General features: G+C 38.3%; 1 pseudogene; it reads right to left on the bottom strand.

Moving 5' to 3' along the window:
- Positions 1 to 7,592: 7,592 nt before the first annotated feature.
- LOC143640898 (eukaryotic translation initiation factor 5 pseudogene) lies at positions 7,593 to 9,378 on the bottom strand (annotated as a pseudogene).
- Positions 9,379 to 9,808: the final 430 nt, after the last annotated feature.

Genomic DNA, 9,808 nt, shown 5'->3' with positions numbered 1-9,808 from the left:
AGTGTGATAAACAGAAATGGAAACACTCGGTTTGTCAAATGACTTACTAGAAACAGTTCATTCCACACCAAAAAAAGCGCCTTGCCTACCTATTCTCAGAACATGAGACAAAACCACAAACCCACCACCACATTCACAAACGCACCTCCTTCCCCAAAAAGGTCTGTGACTATCTTGATTGTCCTCTGATTGGTGGGCAATACTATGTTCCCCTGAAATGGCCTTACCTGTCTCAGTTCTGGTCTCCTTGGCCAACTCTGTAAATGTGTCAGGACCCAGAGGTGAGCCACTACCTGCTTTCTCAGGAAAGGCCCCTCTTCAGAGCTTGGCTGGAATCTGGCCATTCTCACATCAGTAGGTACCAGGAAAGACTGACTCTGTCATTGGTAAACCCAAAGAAGTGAGACCACTGGGACTGGGACTCAGACTGCCTCTGGGTGCCTGGCTTCATGAATCCCAAGTTCAGAGATTTCCATCACCAAAGAAGTGAGGTGAGGTCACTTCCTTCAGAAACTGAATGAGGTCACTGCCTTGGCAACCACTTTGTCCTAACAGTTGCTTCCAAGGGTCCCATGAGACAGAATCTGCCTCTAATACCTGTGACAATTTCACAATTTAGAATGGTATTTCAACCATAGGCACCCAGGAAAATCTCTCCAGACAGGCCAGGTTTGGCTTCCAAGTGTCAGATGAGAAACAGGCTGCCCCTACTTCCTGTGACACTTTCACAAGTTAGAATGGTATATCAACCATAGGCACCCAGGAACTGCTACCCACACAGGCCTGGTTTGGTCCATCTTCTCTGTATTAAGAAGAGAGAGGCTGATTCAGACAGAACCCTTCATTCTGACCAGGTTGTTTGCCATTGAAAATGACTTTTGCTCTCTCAGGTCCTTCATAGCTGCGTATATATTCTCCAGTAATCATTTCTGCAAGGAACTTTGAGGTTCTCATTAGGGGGAAGTTCCCCTACATTCCTGTATTGTAAGACCAACTCTGTCCCTCCTCTCTGTAAATTTGGATTTAGGGAACAGTGTATGCTTAGGGTTAATAACATGTTTTATTTGTGTTAGGAATCATTTTGCTGGATGAATAATGGTATTGGGCACCTGCAATATTTACAAGAATATATATTTGAAATGTAAGTATGAAAACAGAAATCTAGGTAAGATTTGAAGCCAGGAAGGGCATTAGGCCCTTGATTGGGATATTTAGCTTTGAATTACATTTTGCACTGTGGTATCAGATAAACCTATACACAATGGAATAAAAACTTGTACCTCAGATGCCTGAATGTCGAAGAGAACATCCAGTCAAAAAGGGATAGTCAGTAGGTTTAGGAAGATCCTAGGTTTCGGAAGAAGAGTGAGTCTTCGAGTTGGACCAATAGTTCTTTAGCAATAGCGTTTCCTTTAGAGAGTGAATGTAAATGTCAGCACATATGAAGAGTCAGTCACAATGATAAACTGGGAAACTTATGTAGGAAAGCAGATATCAATAGAGACATTAGGAAATCAGGAAAAGTGTAAATTGAGTGATAGGATTAGACATTTTCAACAGGCTTGAGGTTGAATATATAATCTTAGGAAGAAACAAATATGTAGTCACCAATAGTATTGACATTTGAGAGCATTAGGCAACATGGAAATTGATGTTATTAGTAATATATACTCACTTTCAATTTAGGCTTTGGTACATTCATAAGTGTGACCTTTGCATTTGTGTCCAGAATATTACTGTGATAAAATGTACATGTAGATCAGGTGACATGAGTATTTCTTCCACCATTATGGGGAGCAATATTTTTAAAACCTAAAAATTAGTATTGAGTATACAAATAGGTGTACCCTGTTTTGATGAATATAGAGATGATGCATGAATAGAGCATACTGTGAATAAATAATATAACTGGATCCAACTTTAGAAATTGGAATTGGAATAAATTGATATCTGAAAATATACAGGATATCTTATATTGATAATGGTATACATACATTCATTACAACCAGTTATACATCTAATCGTAATATTAGGTTTATGGTTTATCATGAAGAGTGTGTGAGGTTTGCTTCAAAAGTGATTATGGAAATCGAAAATAATGTGTTTGGAAAGAAGTCTCATGAAAGACCAGTCAAGAAAACTGGAGGAATACATGTGTTCTGGAGCAGGAAGTGATTGAAAGTGAAACAGATGTTTTAAATTTTGAAATTTTGGATGAAATATTTATTCAATGATGTGCATAAACTGAAGAAATAGTAGTGTACCAGTGTTGAATAAAAATGAACGTCAAAATACACATCATGTCCCATAGTAATCTACTAGCCTTGATGTTAAACTGGGTAAGTGACTGTAGAAATATTAGAATTTGTATGCACCTTTCACTGAAGGTAGTTCTCAGTTCTAGGAAACAAATATGTATTTCAGGTGAGTGAATATTTCTGAGAATAATCTTGTGAAAAGTTGACTATAAATCCACGTATATGAATATGAATGTATTTATGGAGTGTATAATAAGACATATATTTCATAATTTGAAAAATCTGGAAATATATATATATATATATATATATATATATATATATATACACACACACACACACACACACACACACACACACACACACAAAACACACACAGACATTAAAAATTAGGAATATATATGCCAATCGAAATTCATGGTGAAATATACATCGTCCACAGGTCCAAAATTTTTAATTTTACTGAACATGGATTTATGAATAATGTTGTTCAACTACGAAGGTCACCATAGGTTGAATTTTAATATCCAATAGGGTTTATGAGGAGTGATCTCTTCTTATAATTTGTATCTGCCATGTCAGCCACCTCACAAGAATGGACATGTGATACCAGGTAGGATTCTACATGTGCATATAAAAATACATGTTCTCAATAGGCAACAGAGAAAGGGAGACAGGAATTCACATATTTATTAACTTTAAAAACACATGGAGATCTATTTCAATTAAAAATTAACTAGATTTTTAACACCTACCCTACATAATGGAAATAGCAACTACAACTATACACCATGCCTTCACTGAACTGCTTGTATTTCTATTCTGTTTGATTTATTTTTCTCCATCATATTAGGATTAGTAGTCAGAGTCTAGTAGTTTATGAGTTAGTTTCAGGGATTCAGTATTTCGAATGGAAATTTGGGAAATTAATCCAATGTGTATGCAAACATGTGCTACACAAATATGTTCCCACTCTCATCCACAACAATGCCTTGACATTACCTTCGCCCCAAGTAAGACACAATTAGAGGAGAAGAGTTAGAAAATCTGTGAATGCATATCTGGAATGGAATACGCTCAGGAGTTCACAATCTTGGAAGTGGTAGAGCAGTTTCCAAAAGTAAGGGACATGGTAAACACTCCACAAACATGGAGCTCTGCTGGCCTAAAGACTTCTTGAGAAACTGCCTCTGAGGTTGGGCACTTGAAATATATGTTGTTGTCAGGAGCTTTAGCTTCCTTTCTAGTGAGATCATCAAAGCTGGGTCTGCATCTATGTGACCTGGAGGACATGGATTCTTATTTTACAGTGAACATGAGGCAGCAGTGCTGAATTCTCTCTTTGTAGGTAAACTGTGGCCACTGGGGGCTAAGTGTTTCCCCGTGTGGACTGTGAAGCCATTTGCTCCTCCTCCACTTTTCGTGGTGGTTTTTGCTGCTGCACTGGAACTTTGGTATTTCCTTCACAAAATACAACAATTTCAAATGGGAAACAGTGCTGGAGAGAGTTCTGCCTCATGTGGTGGGTCAGGGTCTGCAGGAGAATGCACCATCCAGGCTTCTTTCCCACATAGCTTGCACCCTTGACCATATCAACCTGATTCTGAACATTGCCCTAAAACCTCTCCAAATAACAAGATGCCTTTACAAATAAGGGTCTACTGGCTGCACCATGTCAGTCACAAGCTATTTGGAAACCAATGGCCGAACCACATGGTCCCACCAGAGATATTTTATCACACACCTACCCAACACTTCTCTAGGCCCACTACTCAGCACGCTCCAACTTACTGACATCTCTGTTATACATTATTTTCATAAAACCCAGTCAATCAAGGCACTCTCTGGTATACTCATAATCAGCAACAGGACATCCAAAAATTCTCCAATGCCCCCTGGTCATGGTAATTTCAAAAATTTCATGGTGTTTATCTTGCCATTTTTCAAGGATGAAGTTGGAGGCACTCTGGGTTTCAAAAACCATTAAATATTGAGGAAGCTCATTTGAGTGAAACTCTGGAGAAGTCTCATAAACAAGGCTTCCCAGAGAATGGACAAAAGGCCTCATGAAGCCAGGCCAATTGAGGTCTACAATGTGAGCTCCATGTGTGTTTTGACTCTCTACTATGGCTTCCAAGTCTTTAAGAATAAAATCATGGGATATCTTGGCTGAGATTCCAAGTGCTCTGTGGAAAGCCAACCTGGGCCTTGACCTCAGTTTATAAGGGTGACTCTCATGTGTGGCCTCCTAAAATCCCAACTCAACTCATGGCAATACTTCTCTGAGGTCAGTTCCAGAACTCAGTCTCTAAGGGGATTCACACCAGAGTTCAAGCCCAGGTGGACGCAGTCATCTCTTCCAGTCGCCACACAAATGACCACAATTTAAACCAAAATACTCCCACATGGCCCTCATCTTCTTCCATATAGATACTCATCATAACCTCTAGCTGGAGGTTTCCATGAGGGGCGCTGGACAAGACAGTGTCCAAAATAAGTTCCTTTGCCTGTCATTTGCCTAAAGTCAGGGTGGCCTGGACACCCTTCCTGTGACCAGGAGTGATCAAATAGGCCTACCATTAATACTGTTCTGCTTCTCCAATTTGAGGCCTACTGACTGTGGGGTTTAGATTCTTTATGTGGATTGGGGTCATGAGAAAACCGAGGCACCAATGGGTTGGACTCTGCAGGGCTTTGAAGAACTAATTTGACCCAAAGAATTCAGATTCTCACTTGATGGAGTTCAGAAACCTTTCAGAGGATGGCGAGAGACTTCATCCATAATGAATGCTCTTTTGGCCATTTTGGTTTTGGATGCCCACATGGCATCTTTCTTTAGAACCATCAGCTGCTGAGAATTTAAGCCACATAAAGGGATGCTGTACTTTGTCGAATGCTTTTTCTGCATCTATCGACATGATCATATGATTCTTATTTTTAAGCCTATTGATGTGGTGAATAACATTTGTTGATTTCCGTATATTGAACCAACCTTGCATCCCAGGGATAAATCCTACCTGATCATGGTGCACAATTTTTTTGATATGTTTTTGTTTCCGGTTTGCCAGAAGTTTATTGAGGATTTTTGCATCTAGGTTCATTAGAGATATTGGTCTGTAGTTTTCTTTCTTTGAAGTGTCTTTGTCTGGTTTGGGAATCAGGGTGATGTTGGCCTCATAGAATGAATTTTGGAAGTTCTCCCTCTTTTTCTATTTCCTGAAATAGCTTGAAAAGTATTGGTATTAGTTCCTCTTTAAAGGTTTTGTAAAACTCTTCTGTATACCCATACGGTCCTGGGCTTTTCTTAGTTGGTAATCTTTTGATGGTTTCTTTTATTTCCTCAATTGATATTGGTCTGTTTAGGTTGTCAATATCCTCCTGACTCAATCTGGACAAATCATATGACTTAAGGAATTTATTGATGACTTCACTATCTTCTATTTTATTGGAGTATAAGGATTCAAAATAATTTCTGATAATCTTCTGTATTTCTGAAGTGTCTCTTGTGATATTGCCTTTTTCATCCCGTATGCAAGTAATTTGAGTTCTCTCTCTTCTTCTCTTCGTTAGCGTGGCTAAGGGTCTGTCGATTTTATTTATTTTTTCAAAGAACCAAATTTTAGTTTTGTCATTTTTTTTCAATTGTTTCTTTTGTTTCGATTTCATTAATTTCAGCTCTGATTTTAATTATTTCTTGTCTTCTACTTCTTTTTCTGTTGTTTTGCTCTTCTTTTTCTATGATATTGAGTTGAAGTATTAGATCATTTATTTGTTGGTTTTTTCTTTTTTTAAGGAATGAACTCCAAGCAATAAATTTTCCTCTTTGAACTGCTTTCAATGTGTCCCATAGATTCCAATATGTTGTGTCTGTGTTTTCATTTATCTCTCTGAATTTTTTAATTTCCTCCTTGATGTCTTCTATAACCCATTGATCATTCAGTAACCTATAGTTCATTCTCCAAGTGATGCATGATTTTTCCTTCCTTCTTTTATCATTGATTTTCAATTTCATTCCATTATGATCAGATAAGATGCATGGTATTATCTCTACTCCTTTATATTGTCTAAGAGTTGCCCTGTGACATAATATATGATCTATTTTTGAGAAGGATCCATGTGCTGCTGAGAAAAAAGTGTAACTGCCTGATCTTGGGTGGTATATTCTATATATGTCAATTAAGTCTAGGTTATTAATTATGTTATTGAGTTCTATAGTTTCCTTATTCAACTTTTGTTTGGAAGAACTGTCCAGTGGTGAGAAAGGTGTGTAGAAATATGCCTTTAACTTGTTTCTTTTTTAAATAAGACTTTTTTGGGGGGGAAAATCCAGTTTGAAATATAGCAACACTTTTTTGGCAAGGCAATAACCAAAATCTAAAACAGCATAAGCTACATGTCCAAATGTAAAAGGCATTGAATAAACCACAATATTTTTTTTCTTTTTTTGTTGGGTGCACGACATACTGAACACAAGATAGAATGTCTCAACATTTTGAAATTATAATTTAAACCTTAAAGCTAAAAGCTGAAAAACTGCTGAGTTCTTGTTAGATATTAAATGCACCTTTCCCTGTTTCCCCCAAATAAAATCAGAATTTATTATTTAATCACACCTCAAAGTTTAAGTTTTCTCTTGGTACAAAGCAACCACTACATACACATTAAAATACTTATTTGTTAATTTAATAATTTTTCCCTGGCTCATCCAACGTGCAATGCACATGACTCCAAAGACTAAAATTTGGGGCTAGTGTACATGAACTGAAAAATCACAACTCCAAACTTCAAAATTAGTTCTTAAAATTATTTATAGGACACTCAGATTATTTTTATTTCTCAACAAGATGTTGCACTGTTATTTGATTATCAGTCTACCTCAGCACAAAACAATTACAGATGCCAATTTGAGGGAATAAAAAAATTCAAAAGTACTAGATTTAACAGCTCAGTAAGATCATTTCAAACAAGTTTGTTTACATTCTGCTGAAAACCCCTGAATGGTCTCAGCACCTAACAAAATCTACCAGGCTCCAAGGACCATGTCATGTTAAATGATAGCACCACTTTTTAAAAGGAGCCAATTACTTTAGCTAAGTCATTCAGAGCCCAAAATCTGAAGAATGACCAAAATCAAATCTTTATTTTCATCACTGTATAAATGTGATCCAAATGTGTCCACCACTAGTTTTTCCAAAAGAAACATGCTATAAATAAGCAAACTACATTTGCTCACTGATGTGTGTATGGACTTCCTAGATGTCTCATTGGGCTAATTACAGACCACTCACAGTAATATATTTTTAGTATTAAATTGTAGCATGATGTTAAGCCATTTTAGCTTTTACACATACATGTTGCACTTCTGGCTGATAATGGAGAAAAATTTGCAGCATTACACTGTTAAGCTAGGTTGCATCCATTCTTTTAAATGGCGTCAATATCAATGTCATCATCCTTGTTGTCAGACTTCACAGTTTCAACTTTCGGTACACTGGTAGTCTTTGAGTACACCACCTCAATGTTCTCATCTTCATCTTCTTCACCACCAGAAGATTCTTCCTCTGCTTCTTTCAACCACTTTATAAATGGTTCTGCTTTGACACGAATCTCTTTGGCAAGTTCTTTTGATACATTTTTCTTAGAGGCCTTTTCCGACCAGCTGATGATGACCTCCTCTTCTAAAAGGTCTGCGTCATACATTTCCTTCAAGATATGTGGAATCTTAGAGAGGACCTGAGCTTGATGCATTGCCACCACACACTCCAAACCATGAAGAAGGTATCGTTGAGCTTTTTTGTTATTGTGACAAAATCATAAGAAATGGCACCTGTATTTCTTAATCTGTTCTCTAATTTTCTCATTAAAAAGAACTTCAGTTAGAACAAGAGGGCCCATGGCTTTTACATCCAGCCTTTCTGCTTCTGCGACAATTTCTTTGTCTGATGAGTCAATGATACCCTCTTCTTTTTTTTCTTAACAAAATCAAACAGAATATTGACACGCTCTTCTACAGTTCTTTCCAAATCATCACTGAGTGTCAGAACTTTTGCGTGGTCACTAATTTCATCCATTCTACGCCTCTGAGCTTCTTCAGTTGAATCCTCTCCCCAATCATCATCCTCCTCTTCTTCCACAGCATGTGAAGGAGGACTGATTTCATTTGGTGGTGGTGGTGGTGGTCTCTCACTGCTGGATACAGAACCATTTTCCTTGTCTTTGCCCTTTCTATTTTTCTTTTCCTTTTCTTTCTTTCCTGGACCACTGTCACTATTCTCAGGTGGGTTTTTGAGAATAAATGTGCAGAGTTTATGATGTGTGTCAAGCATGCCTCGGTAGCCACAGGCTTTACAAGAATTACCTATTGTTTGCTTCTTTGGATTGACATGCAGTTCTGTTTCAGGATTCTCACACTAAGGACAGAGAACAAATTTTTTAATGAATCCATCCAACATGTCTTGCAGCTTATTCACCTCATGAGATCCATTGACAATGTAATGGTCATTCTTAACATAAAACTGGGTCTGTGCTCCCAGCTCACAACCAAAATACTGGTGGGATACGTTGGAGGCTGATTAAGCGCCTTTGCAACGTCAACCATGTTGACTATAACTGTCTTGATTCCATTTCCTTTGCCCTCAACCTTGGCAATCAGACGGGGCATCTTGTAGCAATAGAACTGGTCTGACACGCTGCGGTTGACATTGACAGACATTTTGGCTTATTAGTGGCTTTATCAATAAGATGAAGAGATCTTTGATTGCAACTTTTTGGTATCTTCTGTCTGGAGAAGAAGGGATGACATAAACGACTGCAAGAGTTCTCGGTCTCTGACATGAAAAAATTTTCGCCACTGAGGCTGTAAGCTCCTTGCTTGTATGCTATGTTTCCCCAATACAGGTACCAATGGCTGCGCAACAGCTCGTTTTCGTCAAATAAAGACATAAACCCAACGCTGCTCGCCCGGGACTGGGAGGAAGAGGCGCTGGAAACCGGGTCCGGAGTGGCAGGGCGGGCGAGCGGAGGGCGGCCGGGCAGGTGCCGCCGCCGAGCAGCGGGAAGGGCTGTCCCAGCGACGTCCGCATCCACACCGGCAGTGCCGAGCCTGGCGACCTCTGGAATGTTCTCGCTCTGACTACCAAAAGTTCTTTACAAATAGGGTTTCGGGTAGAGAGTGAATGTAAATGTCAGCACATGTGAAGAGTCAGTCACAATGATGAATTGTGGAAAATATGTAGGAAAGCAGATATAAATAGAGACATTAGGAAATCAGCAAAAGTATAAAGTGTGTAATTTGTTTGACATTTTCAAACGGGTTGAGTTTGAATGTATAATCTTAGGAAAAAAACAAATATGCTGTCACAAATTGCATTGATCTTTGAGAGCATTAGGTAACCAGGACATGGATGTTTTCATTAATCCATGCTCACTTTCCATTTAGGCTTTGGTAAAATCATAAGTGTGACCTTTGCATTTTGTATCCAGAATATTATTGTGAAAAAATGTATATGTAGATAAGGTGACATGAGTATTTCTTTCACCATTTCTGTAGC

Source organism: Callospermophilus lateralis, unplaced genomic scaffold (genome assembly GCF_048772815.1).
Source record: "Callospermophilus lateralis isolate mCalLat2 unplaced genomic scaffold, mCalLat2.hap1 Scaffold_72, whole genome shotgun sequence".
NCBI lineage: Eukaryota > Metazoa > Chordata > Mammalia > Rodentia > Sciuridae > Callospermophilus > Callospermophilus lateralis.
This window is presented reverse-complemented; position numbering and strand designations above follow the sequence as displayed.